The sequence below is a fragment of the Eucyclogobius newberryi genome, unplaced genomic scaffold (assembly GCF_026437365.1).
Source record: "Eucyclogobius newberryi isolate DKJ021-1_F unplaced genomic scaffold, fEucNew1.0.hap1 SCAF_55, whole genome shotgun sequence".
Taxonomy (NCBI): domain Eukaryota; kingdom Metazoa; phylum Chordata; class Actinopteri; order Gobiiformes; family Gobiidae; genus Eucyclogobius; species Eucyclogobius newberryi.
The window spans coordinates 29,552-50,318 of record NW_027316223.1 but is presented as its reverse complement, the minus strand read 5'-3'; the positions used below and the strand labels follow the sequence as shown (position 1 = coordinate 50,318).

The window sequence follows — 20,767 nt, the reverse complement described above, 5'->3', positions numbered from 1 at the left end:
CCCTGAGGAAGACCACAAAATCACATGCCTGAAGGGGAAAAATATGTTTTTTTCACCACACCATGTCAAAGTGCCCATTATTCACAAGGAAATGCTAACTGCTGGAGAACCCAGCAGGCAAACCACTATCAGGTGTGTTGGGGCTGTGCTGTTGCTAAAAAATAATGGACTGAAATTCACAGGGCACTGCAGACTGTTTTTGACTTTTCCATCCCACTCAAATTTAAAACTATGTACTTGGGCCTCAACACTCCTGCCATGGACACAATAAATGGATACCCTTGGAACATACTTTTGGCTGTAGAGAAAAAGGCCATCACAAAGAAATGCTCGACACCAACCACGCCAACGATCAAAGACTTGACTGACATAGTAACAGACATTAGACATTGGATGAATGGAAAACAGTGACATTCAGGCTTAACTTGGATAAGCACTAATTTGATTGACTTGGACCAAGTAGGACCCTTATTTTCATTTAAATGTGATTTTGTTTTTATTTTATGTTATGTTATGTTTTATGTAACTATTAAGTTCTTTAATTACGATTTTTGCTCCCTGGTCGTGTCCTGTATTGTTTTATGTTTAATCAAAAGAAAAGAAAAAAGGACACACAGAACTAGTTCATTTTCTCGCTACGTTATTCCTGGTTCAATCCTGGGTTCGGCATGTGTACCTGAATGTTAGTCTTTGCTCAAAAATACAATGAATAGGAATGCTGGGTCTATTGGATATTTTGCGAGATCAGGACATAAATGGCCTGGAAAGGATCTATAAAACATAAACAGCAAGCTTTCGTTGGAACATTGTTAGCATGAACATGTTTGGGAACATGTTTGGTTTTGCTGAATGTTGTACCCAAGACCTTCTGCGTGTAGGGCAGATGTGATGACCACCACACAATGAAACCATGAAGCAGAAGTTTGCCTACTTCAATGCTGCTCTCTTTGATATAGCCCAATGATCAAATGTCATACTTATTTTCAAAACAGGACATCCTGTAGAAAGGTGTGGTTCAACGGTATAGCGGTTAGCGCTCTGAATCCAGAGTTTTTCTTCATTTCTAATTGCAATTAGAGGGGTAACCCTTTCATGGGTATGTTAAGATTCTCGCCTCTGTGGCGCAATCGGCTAGCGCGTTCTGCTGATAGGCGAAAGGTTGGTGGTTTGAGCCCACCCAGGGACGACTGCTCACCTTGCCAGAGCAAGCAAGAGATACAATCCCAGAAGTAACCACTGTTGTATGGATTATGTTGTATAATTATGTATGGAAACCAGGAAATCATTACGGCGCTGGGGCTTCCTTGGTCAAAGGGCCTGTTTAGTTAACCCTTTAAGCGCCAAAGTCGCAGAAATGCAACTTTACCGTACAAGGAAATTAATGAAATAATAGTAGAAAATGAATCACTTCAGTCATTGGTCGGTTCGGTGCAACTTCCCTTTATTAGCCAGGTATGATCCAGGGCAGATCCGGTAAGGAAAAAAATGGCTGGAGGAAGTTCACGTGGCATGCAATTTACAGCAGATTCTGACTCTGAAGGGTATTATCTCCCCGAGAGTGACGATGGATTTCCAAGTGGAGATGAAGGGACTTCGAAACAACGGACAGGTGCAAAGGACAGACGGAGGTGAGGAACCAGTGGAACCAGTGGCTGCAGTAAAACTTGCCCGGTGGATGAGAGCTGGGACATGCTGAGAGAGGTCGAGGTATTTGAGGCATGGATCAAACCTTTTGAAGACCCAGTTGGCTACACAGGAGAGATGGATCTGACGGATGCTAATCCATTTGATATTCTGTCACTCTTTCTGACCGATCAGTTTTGGACTTTCATTACTGATGAGACAAATAGATATGCACATCAGTGTATGGCACCTATGATTCTGAAGCCACATTCAAGATTTCTTGAGTGGTATGATGTATCAGTCACCGAAATGAAAGCTTTCTTCGCTTTGCATCTCTCCATGGGCCTTGTTGAGAAACCTGAAATCGAGGATTACTGGGGAACATTTTGGCTTACACAAACGCCTGGATTTGGAAATGTAATGTCAAGAAACAGATTTGAAATCATTCTTTCGTTCTTTCATTTTGTCAACAATAATGATTATGTGAGAACAGGCGAGCCCGGGCACGATAAACTGTTCAAAGTCCGCCCAATAATAGATTTGATTATTCCCAAATTTGCAGCAGTTTACAGTCCAATCAAGGAGCTTTCTTTAGATGAAATGACAATAGCTTTCAAGGGGAGATCTTCACTAAAATGTTACCCTCCGAATAAACCTGACAAATATGGCTATAGAGTGTATGCCCTGAGTGAAAGCTGTTCAGGGTATGTTTTGCGCTGGTCAATGCACACTGGACAGTACAAAAATAATGCAAGCAACATCAGTGCAACACACGCAGTTGTCCGTGAGTTGGTTTCTCCCTTTACGGGCAAAGGACACGAGATTTACATGGACAGTTACTATACCTCGCCTGTAATTGCAAATGAATTAGCAGATTTGGAAACTGGACTGTGTGGGACGGTAAGGATTACCAGGTTGGGGATGCCAAAATGCCTTGGTAAAAGTGTCTTACAGCTGAAAAAAGGAGATGACCCAGTTTTTTGCAGAAAGGGAAAACTCCTGGCTTGTGCTTGGCACGATACTAAACGTCTCACCATGTTGTCCACAGTCTATGGAAATGATTGTGTTCAGAGGAGGATCCGATCCAAGACAGATGACACTGGCTTCCGTGACATCAAAAGACCTGTATGTGTCGACCAGTACAACGCCTACATGGGTGGAGTGGACACTGCTGACCAGAGGATGAAGACATACCTCTTTCCACACAGGTCCCGGAAATGGTATCATCGCATATTCAATGCCATTATAAGCATAAGTATTGTCAACTCACACATCATATACACCAAATCCACTCCAGGCCCACACAAACCTTTAAAGGTTTACATTCAGAACATTATTGATGCATTACTGGCTGATCACTCCAAAAAACAAGAAAGGCGCTCAAGACCGGAGGGTGAAATGCCACAGAGACTCACAGAGCGTCATTGGCTTTGTCAAGCAGAGGGACGTCCAGACTGCGCCGTGTGCTCTGACCGCTCTCGTACCAAAGGCAGGCGGCAAACAAAGTACAGGTGCCGTCAGTGTGGCGTTTGTGCGGTTCCATGCAACGAGAGATACCATACGCTAAAAAACTTTAAATGCTGTCATTTGGATATGTAAAAGTGCAGGGTACCTTGACCCTGGATGGACATCTTTTCTGTGATGGCTCTCTCCTTTCTTCACTGCTTTCTCCACAACCTGCCTGGCACCAATGATGGATGTATAAGTTGGAAAAATAAAAAAAATGAAAAAAATACATAATAAATACCGTGTTTGTCATCATTTGGTCAGAACTTGTAATCAGGGCCCGAGTTTGAAGATGTGAGCAAAAGGGGTGAAAATGGGTTAAAATGTGAAAAAACACCAAAATGAGCAAAATGAAATAATCCCCCATCATCAGTGCACTGTTTGCCCCCAGAAAAGCACTCCCCTGGGGCCTGGAGGTGATCTGACCACCAGAATATAGTACCATATACCCCTGCTGGACTTAGAAAAAAAACCGAGCTTCCAGCCAATAGTACACTATACCCGAGGGACTCTGTCGTTTTTCGGCAATAGTACACTATACCCGAGGGACTCTGTCGTTTTTCGGCAATAGTACACTATACCCGAGGGACTCTGTCGTTTTTCGGCAATAGTACACTATACCCGAGGGACTCTGTCATTTTTCGGCAATAGTACACTATACCCGAGCGACTCTGTCGTTTTTCCGGGCCGTAGTATGAAGTTGTGAGCAAAAGGGGTGAAAATGGGTTAAAATGTGAAAAAACACCAAAATGAGCAAAATGAAATAATCCCCCATCATCAGTGCACTGTTTGCCCCCAGAAAAGCACTCCCCTGGGGCCTGGAGGTGATCTGACCATCATAGTATAGCACCATATGCCCCTGAGGGACTTAGAGTAAAAACCGAAATAGTACACTATACCTGAAAAGACTCTGTCATTTTTCGGCAATAGTACACTATACCCGAGCGACTCTGTCGTTTTTCCGGGCCGTAGTATGAAGTTGTGAGCAAAAGGGGTGAAAATGGGTTAAAATGTGAAAAAACACCAAAATGAGCCAAATGAAATAATCCCCCATCATCAGTGCACTGTTTGCCCCCAGAAAAGCACTCCCCTGGTGCCTGGAGGTGATCTGACCATCATAGTATAGCACCATATGCCCCTGAGGGACTTAGAGTAAAAACCGAAATAGTACACTATACCTGAAAAGACTCTGTCATTTTTCGGCAATAGTACACTATACCCGAGCGACTCTGTCGTTTTTCCGGGCCGTAGTATGAAGTTGTGAGCAAAAGGGGTGAAAATGGGTTAAAATGTGAAAAAACACCAAAATGAGCCAAATGAAATAATCCCCCATCATCAGTGCACTGTTTGCCCCTAGAAAAGCACTCCCCTGGGGCCTGGAGGTGATCTGACCATCATAGTATAGCACCATATGCCCCTGAGGGACTTAGAGTAAAAACCAAAATAGTACACTATACCTGAAAAGACTCTGTCATTTTTCGGCAATAGTACACTATACCCGAGCGACTCTGTCGTTTTTCCGGGCCGTAGTATGAAGTTGTGAGCAAAAGGGGTGAAAATGGGTTAAAATGTGAAAAAACACCAAAATGAGCAAAATGAAATAATCCCCCATCATCAGTGCACTGTTTGCCCCCAGAAAAGCACTCCCCTGGGGCCTGGAGGTGATCTGACCATCATAGTATAGCACCATATGCCCCTGAGGGACTTAGAGTAAAAACCGAAATAGTACACTATACCTGAAAAGACTCTGTCATTTTTCGGCAATAGTACACTATACCCGAGCGACTCTGTCGTTTTTCCGGGCCGTAGTATGAAGTTGTGAGCAAAAGGGGTGAAAATGGGTTAAAATGTGAAAAAACACCAAAATGAGCAAAATGAAATAATCCCCCATCATCAGTGCACTGTTTGCCCCCAGAAAAGCACTCCCCTGGGGCCTGGAGGTGATCTGACCATCATAGTATAGCACCATATGCCCCTGAGGGACTTAGAGTAAAAACCGAAATAGTACACTATACCTGAAAAGACTCTGTCATTTTTCGGCAATAGTACACTATACCCTAGCGACTCTGTCGTTTTTCCGGGCCGTAGTATGAAGTTGTGAGCAAAAGGGGTGAAAATGGGTTAAAATGTGAAAAAACACCAAAATGAGCCAAATGAAATAATCCCCCATCATCAGTGCACTGTTTGCCCCCAGAAAAGCACTCCCCTGGGGCCTGGAGGTGATCTGACCATCATAGTATAGCACCATATGCCCCTGAGGGACTTAGAGTAAAAACCGAAATAGTACACTATACCTGAAAAGACTCTGTCATTTTTCGGCAATAGTACACTATACCCGAGCGACTCTGTCGTTTTTCCGGGCCGTAGTATGAAGTTGTGAGCAAAAGGGGTGAAAATGGGTTAAAATGTGAAAAAACACCAAAATGAGCAAAATGAAATAATCCCCCATCATCAGTGCACTGTTTGCCCCCAGAAAAGCACTCCCCTGGGGCCTGGAGGTGATCTGACCATCATAGTATAGCACCATATGCCCCTGAGGGACTTAGAGTAAAAACCGAAATAGTACACTATACCTGAAAAGACTCTGTCATTTTTCGGCAATAGTACACTATACCCGAGCGACTGTCGTTTTTCCGGGCCGTAGTATGAAGTTGTGAGCAAAAGGGGTGAAAATGGGTTAAAATGTGAAAAAACACCAAAATGAGCAAAATGAAATAATCCCCCATCATCAGTGCACTGTTTGCCCCCAGAAAAGCACTCCCCTGGGGCCTGGAGGTGATCTGACCATCATAGTATAGCACCATATGCCCCTGAGGGACTTAGAGTAAAAACCGAAATAGTACACTATACCTGAAAAGACTCTGTCATTTTTCGGCAATAGTACACTATACCCGAGCGACTGTCGTTTTTCCGGGCCGTAGTATGAAGTTGTGAGCAAAAGGGGTGAAAATGGGTTAAAATGTGAAAAAACACCAAAATGAGCAAAATGAAATAATCCCCCATCATCAGTGCACTGTTTGCCCCCAGAAAAGCACTCCCCTGGGGCCTGGAGGTGATCTGACCATCAGAGTATAGCACCATATGCCCCTGAGGGACTTAGAGTAAAAACCGAAATAGTACACTATACCTGAAAAGACTCTGTCATTTTTCGGCAATAGTACACTATACCCAAGCGACTCTGTCGTTTTTCCGGGCCGTAGTATGAAGTTGTGAGCAAAAGGGGTGAAAATGGGTTAAAATGTGAAAAAACACCAAAATGAGCAAAATGAAATAATCCCCCATCATCAGTGCACTGTTTGCCCCCAGAAAAGCACTCCCCTGGGGCCTGGAGGTGATCTGACCATCATAGTATAGCACCATATGCCCCTGAGGGACTTAGAGTAAAAACCGAAATAGTACACTATACCTGAAAAGACTCTGTCATTTTTCGGCAATAGTACACTATACCCGAGCGACTGTCGTTTTTCCGGGCCGTAGTATGAAGTTGTGAGCAAAAGGGGTGAAAATGGGTTAAAATGTGAAAAAACACCAAAATGAGCAAAATGAAATAATCCCCCATCATCAGTGCACTGTTTGCCCCCAGAAAAGCACTCCCCTGGGGCCTGGAGGTGATCTGACCATCAGAGTATAGCACCATATGCCCCTGAGGGACTTAGAGTAAAAACCGAAATAGTACACTATACCTGAAAAGACTCTGTCATTTTTCGGCAATAGTACACTATACCCAAGCGACTCTGTCGTTTTTCCGGGCCGTAGTATGAAGTTGTGAGCAAAAGGGGTGAAAATGGGTTAAAATGTGAAAAAACACCAAAATGAGCAAAATGAAATAATCCCCCATCATCAGTGCACTGTTTGCCCCCAGAAAAGCACTCCCCTGGGGCCTGGAGGTGATCTGACCATCATAGTATAGCACCATATGCCCCTGAGGGACTTAGAGTAAAAACCGAAATAGTACACTATACCTGAAAAGACTCTGTCATTTTTCGGCAATAGTACACTATACCCGAGCGACTCTGTCGTTTTTCCGGGCCGTAGTATGAAGTTGTGAGCAAAAGGGGTGAAAATGGGTTAAAATGTGAAAAAACACCAAAATGAGCAAAATGAAATAATCCCCCATCATCAGTGCACTGTTTGCCCCCAGAAAAGCACTCCCCTGGGGCCTGGAGGTGATCTGACCATCAGAGTATAGCACCATATGCCCCTGAGGGACTTAGAGTAAAAACCGAAATAGTACACTATGCCTGAAAAGACTCTGTCGTTTTTCGGCAATAGTACACTATACCCGAGGGACTCTGTCGTTTTTCCGGGCCGTAGTATGAAGTTGTGAGCAAAAGGGGTGAAAATGGGTTAAAATGTGAAAAAACACCAAAATGAGCAAAATGAAATAATCCCCCATCATCAGTGCACTGTTTGCCCCCAGAAAAGCACTCCCCTGGGGCCTGGAGGTGATCTGACCATCATAGTATAGCACCATATGCCCCTGAGGGACTTAGAGTAAAAACCGAAATAGTACACTATACCTGAAAAGACTCTGTCATTTTTCGGCAATAGTACACTATACCCGAGCGACTCTGTCGTTTTTCGGCAATAGTACACTATATACCGTTGGACTTAGTCATTTTTTGGGCTCGTGGAAATAAGCGTTCAGCTCAAGAGTCCCGGGCTAAATCACGCTGCTCCCGAGAAATTCCTACGCTGCTCTCACGCGGGATGTGCAAAATGGTAATGCTGGGAGGGACGGGCGGGCGGTTTTTGAGAATGACGTTTTTCGCAATCGAAACAGGTACATTTCCTGGTTGTGCGGCTACCGGGGGAGGAGCTCGTTTGACGGACACACGAGAACCGCGATCGATGGGCCCCGTTCTGGTTTTATCCAGCTTCCAAGGCTCCTTCACAGCCGTAATCTCAAGTCATGGTTCGGAGGTGCGGAGGTGAGCGTCGGATCACGGAGCCTCTGAATGGAGCCCCGCGCTCCGCGCTCCTCCGCGCTCTAAGCGCCGCTCAGACCGGGCATGAGAGGGTCTATTTTCGGCTTGATTTTACCAGACTCGCGGGCACTTCCAGAAGCTTGCTGTTTGCTCTGATTGCTCGGGGCAGAGCACAGTGTCACGCTGACCACGGGCTGTACGTGGAGGTGAGAGCTGGTTGTAAGGCGGATCACGGAGCCTCTGAATGGAGCCCCGCGCTCCGCGCTCCTCCGCGCTCTAAGCGCCGCTCAGACCGGGCATGAGAGGGTCTATTTTCGGCTTGATTTTACCAGACTCGCGGGCACTTCCAGAAGCTTGCTGTTTGCTCTGATTGCTCGGGGCAGAGCACAGTGTCACGCTGACCACGGGCTGTACGCGGAGGTGACCCGCTCCGTGATCTTAGCTTCGCCCAGACCCAGGGCCATCCACCCCGCACACGGCCAGACTTTGCCCGGCCAGGGAGCACCTTCTGCGGGTCGGAGGCTCCGGGTCGGAGCCCCTGGAGCCTGGAGCCCTCACCGGGCCCCGAACTCGGCTGCCGGAGGCAGTGCAGTGCCTCATGGATAAAAGTGCACCCAGCCGGTCTCGAACTCGCGTGAGCATGAATCAACCATGAAAATGGTACAAATCATGGTTCTATGTATACCAGACAAGGAGCTTGGTCGACGGGCACACATGACCCGCCATCGTAGGGCCCCATTCTGGTTTTATCCAGCTTCGAAGGCTCCTGCGCACTGCGGTTTTGTTTACATTTTGCGGCTGTGGTTTGCTCCGGCTAACCTCACGCCGGACACGTTGGAAGCGAGGCCGAGACAGAGGTCCCACCAGGCGCGGGGCGTCAGTCTGACTGGCTTCCCCCGCGCCTGGCCCCTTGTCTCCGGAGATGGGACCGTCACTCACCCCCGCACTGAAGGACGCGCGGCTTGAAGGATGATGGCTGTGCTTAGCCCCTGTGCCAGGTGCTCTGAGCCAGTCCCCTTCAGCCTCAACGCGTCCGGTGGGAACACAGTCCGGGCCCATTGTCACTCACCCCCGCGCAGCAGGAGGCGCGGCTTGAAGGATGATGGCTGCGCTTTGCCCCTGGGCCCAAGGGCTCTGCGCCAGTCCCCTTCAGCCTCAACGTGTCCGATGGCTCTGCGCGGGGCGGGGGGCAGGGCCGGCGCATACTTTTGGTCCGACTCCGGTCCCTTCCTCGTCTCTGAGTTTGTCAAATGCAGCGCCTGTCCAGGGCTCACTTTGCTATCAACTGTGGCTGGTCACCGCCATCGTAGGGCCCCGTTCTGGTTTCATCCAGCTTCGAAGGCTCCTGCGCACTGCGGGGTTGTAGGCATTTGTGGTCCTGATTTGCGCTGGCTCACCCTCACGCTGGACACAGCGCCAGATGATATATTTGGTCCGACTCCGGTCCCTTCCTCGTCTCTGAGTTTGTCAAATGCAGCGCCTGTCCAGGGCTCACTTTGCTATCAACTGTGGCTGGTCACCGCCATCGTAGGGCCCCGTTCTGGTTTCATCCAGCTTCGAAGGCTCCTGCGCACTGCGGGGTTGTAGGCATTTGTGGTCCTGATTTGCGCTGGCTCACCCTCACGCTGGACACAGCGCCAGATGATATATTTGGTCCGACTCCGGTCCCTTCCTCGTCTCTGAGTTTGTCAAATGCAGCGCCTGTCCAGGGCTCACTTTGCTATCAACTGTGGCTGGTCACCGCCATCGTAGGGCCCCGTTCTGGTTTCATCCAGCTTCGAAGGCTCCTGCGCACTGCGGGGTTGTAGGCATTTGTGGTCCAGAGCCCCGGCTCTAAATTAAACCTGTTACCCTAGTAGGCCGGCCTCCGGGTCCCCCCTCTCTTCTTCGGTTATGGAGTACATTGGGCGCGGGGGCAGCCAGTGGAGGGCAAGGGCCCTGCCTCCAAGTGTGGTGTAGGGGACAGGGGAGCCAGGGCCTTGGGGTCCTGGTGCTTTTTATCTTTTAAAGTGGCTCAGAGTACCAAGGGCACGGACTTCCAGGGGGCTGCACCAAGGGTGTGTAGCTCGTGTGGGGGTGCTTAAGTGTGGGTACCCGGGGACGAAAGGTGGGCCGGGGCCGGCGCGAGCCTCTGTGGTGAGTGCTGGGCCGTTCCCTTGGTACTCCAGTCAGAGTACCAAGGGCACGGACTTCCATGGTATAGTACCAAGGGCACGGACCTCCAGGGGGCTGAACCAAGGGTGTGTAGCCCGTGTGGGGGTGCTTAAGTGTGGGTCCCCGGGTTCGAAGGGAGGGCCTGGTCCCCGGTGGTCATCCCCGGAGTCCCAGAGCCTGCAACCCGGGGAAGAGTGGCCCGTCCCCAGACTGAGTTTGGGGGAATGCGGGGTGGCTCTGGAGGGGCTCCAGGGGTTCCAGGGGGTGCTCGGCGGAGGCCATGCCCAGCCAGAGTGGCCCTTCCCCGGGCAGAATCTGGGGAGAGTGGGGGGTGGCTCTGGAGGTGCTCCGGGGGCTCCAAGGGTTCCAGGGGGTGCTCAGTGGGGGCCATGCCCAGCCAGAGTGGCCCTTCCCCGGGGTGAGTCTGGAGGAGTGGGGGGTGGCTCTGGAGGGGCTCCAGGGGTTCCAGGGGGTGCTCGGCGGAGGCCATGCCCAGCCCGAGTGGCCCGTCCCCAGACTGAGTTTGGGGGAATGCGGGGTGGCTCTGGAGGGGCTCCAGGGGTTCCAGGGGGGTGCTCGGCGGAGGCCATGCCCAGCCCGAGTGGCCCGTCCCCAGACTGAGTTTGGGGGAATGCGGGGTGGCTCTGGAGGGGCTCCAGGGGTTCCAGGGGGTGCTCGGCGGAGGCCATGCCCAGCCAGAGTGGCCCTTCCCCTGGGTGAGTCTGGAGGAGTGGGGGGTGGCTCTGGAGGGGCTCCAGGGGTTCCAGGGGGTGCTCGGCGGAGGCCATGCCCAGCCAGAGTGGCCCTTCCCCGGGGTGAGTCTGGAGGAGTGGGGGGTGGCTCTGGAGGGGCTCCAGGGGTTCCAGGGGGTGCTCGGCGGAGGCCATGCCCAGCCAGAGTGGCCCTTCCCCGGGCAGAATCTGGGGAGAGTGGGGGGTGGCTCTGGAGGTGCTCCGGGGGCTCCAGGGGTTCCAGGGGGTGCTCAGTGGGGGCCATGCCCAGCCAGAGTGGCCCTTCCCCGGGGTGAGTCTGAAGGAGTGGGGGGTGGCTCTGGAGGGGCTCCAGGGTTTCCAGGGGGTGCTCGGCGGAGGCCATGCCCAGCCAGAGTGGCCCTTCCCCGGGCAGAGTCTGGGGAGAGTGGGGGGTGGCTCTGGAGGTGCTCCGGGGGCTCCAGGGGGTGCTCAGTGGAGGCCATGCCCAGCCAGAGTGGCCCTTCCCCGGGCAGAATCTGGGGAGAGTGGGGGGTGGCTCTGGAGGTGCTCCGGGGGCTCCAGGGGTTCCAGGGGGTGCTCAGTGGGGGCCATGCCCAGCCAGAGTGGCCCTTCCCCGGGGTGAGTCTGGAGGAGTGGGGGGTGGCTCTGGAGGGGCTCCAGGGGTTCCAGGGGGTGCTCGGCGGAGGCCATGCCCAGCCAGAGTGGCCCTTCCCCGGGCAGAGTCTGGGGAGAGTGGGGGGTGGCTCTGGAGGTGCTCCGGGGGCTCCAGGGGGTGCTCAGTGGAGGCCATGCCCAGCCAGAGTGGCCCTTCCCCGGGCAGAATCTGGGGAGAGTGGGGGGTGGCTCTGGAGGTGCTCCGGGGGCTCCAGGGGGTGCTCAGTGGAGGCCATGCCCAGCCAGAGTGGCCCTTCCCCGGGCAAAGTCTGGCCGTGTGCGGGGTGGGTGAACCCTGCTCCGCCTCACGCGAGTTCGAGACCGGCTGGGTGCACCTTTATCCATGAGGCACTGCACTGCCTCCGGCAGCCGAGTTCGGGGCCCAGTGAGGGCTCCAGGCTCCAGGGGCTCCGACCCGGAGCCTCCGACCCGCAGAAGGTGCTCCCTGGCCGGGCAAAGTCTGGCCGTGTGCGGGGTGGTGAACCCTGCTCCGCCTCACGCGAGTTCGAGACCGGCTGGGTGCACCTTTATCCATGAGGCACTGCACTGCCTCCGGCAGCCGAGTTCGGGGCCCAGTGAGGGCTCCAGGCTCCAGGGGCTCCGACCCGGAGCCTCCGACCCGCAGAAGGTGCTCCCTGGCCGGGCAAAGTCTGGCCGTGTGCGGGGTGTGTGAACCCTGCTCCGCCTCACGCGAGTTCGAGACCGGCTGGGTGCACTTTATCCAAGAATCAACTGGAGTGTGGAGCTTCTACGGGCCTCCAGGGGCACTGCCGACCCAGAGCTGTGCCCCGGCTTCAGTTCTCTGTATCTCAGGAAGTTTTTTATTTATACATTTATTTCATCCATAATCTCTGGCGCCTAAAGGCTTAACCTGGTTTTGTCTGACCAAGAGTGTGGAAATGTAGGAACAGCCCTGAGGAAGACCACAAAATCACATGCCTGAAGGGGAAAAATATGTTTTTTTCACCACACCATGTCAAAGTGCCCATTATTCTCAAGGAAATGCTAACTGCTGGAGAACCCAGCAGGCAAACCACTATCAGGTGTTTTGGGGCTGTGCTGTTGCTCAAAAATAATGGACTGAAATTCACAGGGCACTGCAGACTGTTTTTGACTTTGCCATCCCACTCAAATTTAAAACTATGTACTTGGGCCTCAACACTCCTGCCATGGACACAATAAATGGATACCCTTGGAACATACTTTTGGCTGTAGAGAAAAAGGCCATCACAAAGAAATGCTCGACACCAACCACGCCAACGATCAAAGACTTGACTGACATAGTAACAGACATTAGACATTGGATGAATGGAAAACAGTGACATTCAGGCTTAATTTGGATAAGCACTAATTTTATTGACTTGGACCAAGTGGGCCCCTATTTTCATTTAAAGGTGATTTTGTTTTTATTTTATGTTATGTTATGTTATGTTATGTTATGTTTTATGTAACTATTAAGTTCTTTTAATTACAATTTTTGCTCCCTGGTCGTGTCCTGTATTGTTTTATGTTTAATCAAAAGAAAAGAAAAAAGGACACACAGAAATAGTTCATTTTCTCGCTACGTTATGCCACACGTTTCCCTCCCTTGCCTAATTTATTCGATAAAGTAGCCGAAATAGCTCAGTTGGGAGAGCGTTAGACTGAATATCTAAAGGTCCCTGGTTCAATCCGGGGTTTCGGCAGGTGTACCTGAATGTTAGTCTTTGCTCAAAAATACAATGAATAGGAATGCTGGGTCTATTGGATATTTTGCGAGATCAGGACATAAATGGCCTGGAAAGGATCTATAAAACATAAACAGCATGCTTTCGTTGGAACATTGTTAGCATGAACATGTTTGGTAACATGTTTGGTTTCGCTGAATGTTGTACCCAAGACCTTCTGCGTGTAGGGCAGATGTGATGACCACCACACAATGAAACCATGAAGCAGAAGTTTGCCTACTTCAATGCTGCTCTCTTTGATATAGCCCAATGATCAAATGTCATACTTATTTTCAAAACAGGACATCCTGTAGAAAGGTGTGGTTCAACGGTATAGCGGTTAGCGCTCTGAATCCAGAGTTTTTCTTCATTTCTTATTGCAATTAGAGGGACAAGTCTTTTATGGATATGCATCTCTGTGGCGCAATCGGCTAGCGCGTTCGGCTGTTAACCGAAAGGTTGGTGGTTAGAGCCCACCCAGGGACGACTGCGCACCTTGCCAGAGCAAGCAAGAAATACAATCACAGAAGTAACCACTGTATCTAATTATGTAAGGAAACCAGGAAATCATTATGGCGCTGCGGCTTCCTTGGTCAAAGGGCCTGTTTAGTAAACAGGAAATGCCTACTCTTTTGTCTATGAAAAATATTTACAAGGACAGAAAAGCCCACAAGAAGAGCCCTCAAACCCATACCTTTCCCCCTCAAGTTTACTGCTGCTACACTTTGCATTAAGAGAGGGAAAAGTATTGCTGCACATCAAGATTATTTGCACTGTTTGCACTCCTTGTTTCTCATTTTTTTGGCAAGGGATGATTGATGTAAAGACTTATAGATTTGGATGAAAGTTATCCTTCCAATGACCAGTCTGCGGTTCCATGGTGTAATGGTTAGCACTCTGGACTCTGAATCCAGCGATCCGAGTTCAAATCTCGGTGGAACCTTGAGTGCCCCGAGAGCAGCGTTACTCTTTTGAAAAAGTGCAGAAACAAGAAGAATCTTTGGGTAAAATCTGTGCTTACCCCCTGAAAGGAGCCAACCAAAGCATACAAACTAAACAAAGCTGTTAAAATCTGGAGCTGGTTTTCTTATGACCAAGCTTATGATTCAACGCCTGGATTACAAAAGGCGTAAACGTTTCACCGCATTGCAAAAGAAAATCAAATGAAAAGCATTGATGTGTTGAAGGAATCCTTTGACTTGGAGAGACAGGACTTTTATAGGACTTATTATAAGCAAGAAATTAAACAAAGAAATGACCACTATAATCCTCTGACAGTAATCTTTGTTGAAACCAATCAATCAGAACTTGCGAGGGGAATCATTTCTAAATGATCTCAATGCATTGGTAATCTGGACAACGTTCTGCTAAGTATATTCTAAACCAATGGGAACGAGAAGTTAACCTGGTTTTGTCTGACCAAGAGTGTGGAAATGTAGGAACAGCCCTAAGGAAGACCACAAAATCACATGCCTGAAGGGGAAAAATATGTTTTTTTCACCACACCATGTCAAAGTGCCCATTATTCACAAGGAAATGCTAACTGCTGGAGAACCCAGCAGGCAAACCACTATCAGGTGTTTTGGGGCTGTGCTGTTGCTCAAAAATAATGGACTGAAATTCACAGGGCACTGCAGACTGTTTTTGACTTTGTGTCAAGAAATGAGACATACACCCGATGCTATTCCTTAACACATAGAGAACACAATTCAACTTAGAATATGAAACGACACAGAAAGATCAGACATTTGTATGGCATGCATGGGAGAAAACGCGGGGACTGATCACGCAAGCTGTTGTAAGCAGCTTACGTGATCCTCCTGCGTCTCACCCCCGCGTCTCACCCTGTTATTTCCCATGCTGGTTGGTTTTATTAGATATTCTGGAATAGGCGGGTCACATTTCTCATTGGTCAGCTTCACATCAAGGCACTTGGTATTTTTCCGTAGAGATCAAGCCTTGGGTAAACATTACCCAGACTCCTCTGGGTTATCACCCCCCCTCTGGTAAACATCCTTTGGCCATCTTTACGACCCCTTCACAAATCCAGTTTGTCACACACCCGTTCTTCTCTTAGACTAATGATGCAGATAATATATCACTATTATGCAGATAAAATACATCACAGAAATATAATCATATATTCACATTTTATCACATTTCCCTCCTGTTTATCAAAGCATTAGTCTACTGTCTCATATGCCAAACACATTACTCTTTTCAGTTTTCAACATGTCTTTCATATAGGTGTTAAAATGACACTTTTACACTCAAAAAGTCTATGCACATTTCTCAACATTGAACACACTTCTTTTCTCTCGGCCCACAACATTTCTACAGCATTACTGTCCTAAATTTTGAGTCAGATTGGTCAATCTCTGTAATTTGACAAACAGACAATTTATCTTGTCTATATTTTGTGCGGTGTGATGGGAAATATAGAAGTACAAGCGGAAAGCCCTTAAACCCGCTGCTCTCTGGTCAGTCACTTTGACTCGTCAGGGACCTCTCTGGACACCCCAATAGAATCAAATACGTAGTATCAGGTGCTACTGGGACCAGATTGTCCACTAACCTCTCGCCCTTGACCCTGCGGTATGGTTCTGGGTGATGCTGATCACAAAAGCGATACATAGGCACAACGTCCCACAAGTGTCCCCACATCACCATACGTCCTTGCTTGGTTTCTTAAGAGACCTCCTCCCGCTGCTCGCTTCGGTCACACCTATGACACATATGAACTGGTACATTTCCCATCTCAATTCATAATCTCATTAACATTACATGTAGTTATGTTGTAGCAGATAAAAAATACACTCTGTTCGTGCAAACAACAGTGGCTGTATAATATGCCATTGTGTTTCTTCAGCCTCTGTCATGTCAATTATACATTGTACATTATTACACATCATGCATTTCATAACCTTTCAAGTTGATCACTTATTTGCTTCCCTCTATTCCAGGTCTGTGTATGTTTCATTTCCCGGTATACACAGTTGTGTATGTTGATCGATTGTCCCGATTGTCCCGATTGTCCGGTGCATAATACAGGTGTTCAGCACCCATATTACCGTCATCACTTGATGATGATAACTCGTTGATTCTTTTTCACAGAGTATGGTACTCTGCGCACCGTAGCCTCTGGCTCTCGTTCATCGTAGCAGAGTATAGTACTTTGCCTACACGAATCTGTCTGTCGTCTCTGCATACAGAAACGAAGAATACAAACAAAGTCCTGCGTCTGCGATGTTAAGGATCTGCCGCTGTGTTGTCCAGACATTTCTCTCACTTTCCCATGAGAGCACCCATGTTCTCGTCCCTCCAATGGTCGGTGTGAGGACGACACGATGTGGCTCCGTCCACCTTGCTCGTCCACTTGGCTCGTTTCTGTAAACACCACATCTCCAACACGTTCTCTGCGGTGATAAAGTCTTTTCGACAATTCAGTGTATTTCAGTTTTCTTGTTTACAATTTTTTTTTTAGTAATTTTTGATTCGGAATATTTGTTTACACGTACAATAGCCCTCCTTTTTGAGATATGGCTTTGCCCATTTCTCAAACTTCTACATTTAACCAAAATTCAATAATCCAGATAGTTTACAACGTTCACTAATCCAGGATGTAATCAAGGAAGAGATGGAATTGCGTCTGTCACTCCACTCCGCAATGTCACCTCTTGACTTTTCACAGTTCAGTGGTCACATCCCTGGCTGAGCCCCCCTTCCACGGCGCTGGGCCCCCACCCTGTGTGTCTGTAATCCGACACTGCCTCTGCGATCTGTAACTTGTAAATCTGTTTTACCACCATTTGTTTCAAACTCTAAAAGTTTCAAACTCTAAATGTTTGGTTGTCCACGTGTGCGCGCGTATGTATGTATGTGTGTGTGTATGTGCAATACAACTACAAATACATCAAACAATAATAATTATCTCAATAATTCCCCCGTTGAGCTGGCCATAAGGGTCAGTTCACAACTTAGAATTCTTCACATAATTAATAATTTCACATCTCCTCTGTTTGTGTGGCCTGCATAAAGTCACACATCTAATGTAATATGTGCTAATCTTTTATATGTGCTTCAGGTGAGATTCAAACTCAATCTCTCACACCTGCTCATGTGGTGCTTTACAAACATTGTGTATTAGTTTGTTCTAGCAAGTCTATATGTGTATTAACAATCAAAATGATTCTAAACCTTCCCCTTATCCATAAGGCACGTCATTTTATCAGTCTAACCATCTCTTGCCTCCGTCCTGAGTCCTATAATGTTTAAGTCCTATTATCACTGGTTTTCATAACTTCTATAGCGTCTAAATTTAGATGATATTGTCTTATTTAAATCTATTCAATTCTTGATTGAATCTCAACAATCCTTCAGGTATTTACTTTAGAATGTCAAATTCTTTCCCTGTTAATTTTAACTTTTCCTATTACCCATCACGTCAACCCCCCCTGAGGTGGAGTTGCTGTTAATTGTCACTGTGATACGTAAAGATAACGACATCTGCTCCATCCTGAGTCCTCTCCAGATTCTTTGCCAGTCAATAGCCCCTTATCTCTGACTATCTTTATGACTTGGTGTCCTGTTGTCTTTAGTTAATGACCCATTCATGTCTTTCCAAGGAGGACATTGGCACGTCACTATTTAACTTATTCCCTCACTTACGTCTACATCGCAATACGAGGTTTCCTCATGATAATACAAATAAATAAGTTACTGATATAACTTTTCACTTTACTTACTGCCCATTCTACTGTCCAAAAACATCAGTAGTCATTAATTTACCCACATTATCACACCAGGCCTGTGCCTGCATTTGATTCTAAATTTAAAAACACTTCTGTCTTTTCGTCCTGTACTTTGATCTAGTCATGCATTAAGTCCAAAAAATATTTTTTGTCAAATCCAAAAATAAAACAAAACAAAACGTAGGTTTGTTCTGTGCACTCAAAAAAACACGATACCGTAAAAACACAACTTTTGTCATCTATGTCGGGGACAGGAAGTGTCCTGTCTGTGATCACATTCCCCAAAATATTGGCCATCTATAAAAATCTGAATTCATCTTCATCTCTTATCAAGTTTAATGAAATCTTTATAATTGATTGTTGTCAATCAAACAAAACCCTTAAATTTGTTCTACAGACTAAAATTTAAAACAGCTGAGTTTAGTTCCTAATTCATTCATTCAGAGCGTCCTCTGAGTGCTTTCTCCCCATTCTCCTGTCTTGTTGACCCCCCTTATCTCCCCCTCTCTGCCACGTCATCTGAGCACGCTGGAAGTCTCCCTCCAAAATCCTCTATAACTTTTCCTTTGTCTTTTTACAGTTTGGGGTGATAATTCTGGCATTATGTGGTCTCGGTCGTCTGACAGAAATGCTACTTGCTTTACAGTCACGGTTAATGTCAAGCTTCTAGAGAAAATTCCTTATTAGATTCCTCCGGACATAAACGTGGTGTTTAAGATTCACCCGTGACTGCAAATTTTAGATCTCTCAGAATAACGCCTTGTGACCCTTGATTAATTGTGATTCTCACACTCGTTAGTTAATCACTTATTAATCCTCATTCACACATTCACACTTCTCTCTTACTTACTTCGCTCGTGCACAGCGCTTACATTCACACATATTTCCTCAGTAATATTAAACTGGGTATTTCCTCAGTAATACCTAAACTGCGTATTTCCTCAGTAATTTGAAACTGGGTATTTCCTCAGTAATACCTAACTGCCTTGCTTTATGTGAGAAACTTATCTCGTCCATAAGCCTACAATATTTTTCCAGTAAATATCAAACTAATGCATAAAAACGTTTTATGGCTAACTCTTTTTCACACACAAAATTTTGTCTGACCTTCTTTGTCGCCTGTGTTCTCCTGCTGCTTCGAAACGACGCGCTCTCCTGGCGGAGAATGAGGTGCGATGGGCGGCCACGGGAAAAGTGGACTTCTTTCAGCTGTGCACAGACTTCACCGATTCACCCGTCAATCTCCGCGAAGGGGCTGCTTGTCATCCGGCTCGATAGGACCAGAAAATGTCAAGAAATGAGACATACACCCGATGCTATTCCTTAACACATAGAGAACACAATTCAACTTAGAATATGAAACGACACAGAAAGATCAGACATTTGTATGGCATGCATGGGAGAAAACGCGGGGACTGATCACGCAAGCTGTTGTAAGCAGCTTACGTGATCCTCCTGTGTCTCACCCCCGCGTCTCACCCTGTTATTTCCCATGCTGGTTGGTTTTATTAGATATTCTGGAATAGGCGGGTCACATTTCTCATTGGTCAGCCTCACATCAAGGCACTTGGTATTTTTCCGTAGAGATCAAGCCTTGGGTAAACATTACCCAGACTCCTCTGGGTTATCACCCCCCCTCGGGTAAACATCCTTTGGCCATCTTTACGACCCCTTCACAAATCCAGTTTCTCACACACCCGTTCTTCTCTTAAACTAATGATGCAGATAATATATCACTATTATGCAGATAAAATACATCACAGAAATACAATCATATATTCACATTTTATCACACTTTGCCATCCCACTCAAATTTAAAACTATGTACTTGGGCCTCAACACTCCTGCCATGGACACAATAAATGGATACCCTTGGAACATACTTTTGGCTGTAGAGAAAAAGGCCATCACAAAGAAATGCTCGACACCAACCACGCCAACGATCAAAGACTTGACTGACATAGTAACAGACATTAGACATTGGATGAATGGAAAACAGTGACATTCAGGCTTAATTTGGATAAGCACTAATTTGATTGACTTGGACCAAGTAGGCCCCCTATTTTCATTTAAATGTGATTTTGTTTTTATGTTATGTCATGTTATGATATGTTTTATGTAACTATTAAGTTCTTTTAATTACGATTTTTGCTCCCTGGTCGTGTCCTGTATTGTTTTATGTTTAATCAAAAGAAAAGAAAAAAGGACACACAGAACTAGTTCATTTTCTCGCTACGTTATTCCTGGTTCAATCCCGGGTTTCGGCATGTGTACCTGAATGTTAGTCTTTGCTCAAAAATACAATGAATAGGAATGCTGGGTCGATTGGATATTTTGCGAGATCAGGACATAAATGGCCTGGAAAGGATCTATAAAACATAAACAGCAAGCTTTCGTTGGAACATTGTTCGCATGAACATGTTTGGTAACATGTTTGGTTTCGCTGAATGTTGTACCCAAGACCTTCTGCGTGTAGGGCAGATGTGATGACCACCACACAATGAAACCATGAAGCAGAAGTTTGCCTACTTCAATGCTGCTCTCTTTGATATAGCCCAATGATCAAATGTCATACTTATTTTCAAAACAGGACATCCTGTAGAAAGGTGTGGTTCAACGGTATAGCGGTTAGCGCTCTGAATCCAGAGTTTTTCTTCATTTCTTATTGCAATTAGAGGGACACCAACCAACCTGCTAGTCTATAGATGCATAGAAAAGCTGAAGGTTGATTA

The 20,767-nt window shown here is 47.2% G+C and overlaps 2 non-coding genes across 2 annotated transcripts; both read left to right on the top strand.

Annotated features, from left to right (window-relative positions):
- The first annotated feature begins 13,190 nt into the window (after positions 1 to 13,190).
- Positions 13,191 to 13,263, top strand: trnaf-gaa (transfer RNA phenylalanine (anticodon GAA)). Its single transcript has one exon. It is a non-coding gene; the product is annotated as a tRNA-Phe (tRNA).
- An 892-nt stretch (positions 13,264 to 14,155) lies between these two features.
- trnaq-cug (transfer RNA glutamine (anticodon CUG)) lies at positions 14,156 to 14,227 on the top strand. Its single transcript has one exon. It is a non-coding gene; the product is annotated as a tRNA-Gln (tRNA).
- Positions 14,228 to 20,767: the final 6,540 nt, after the last annotated feature.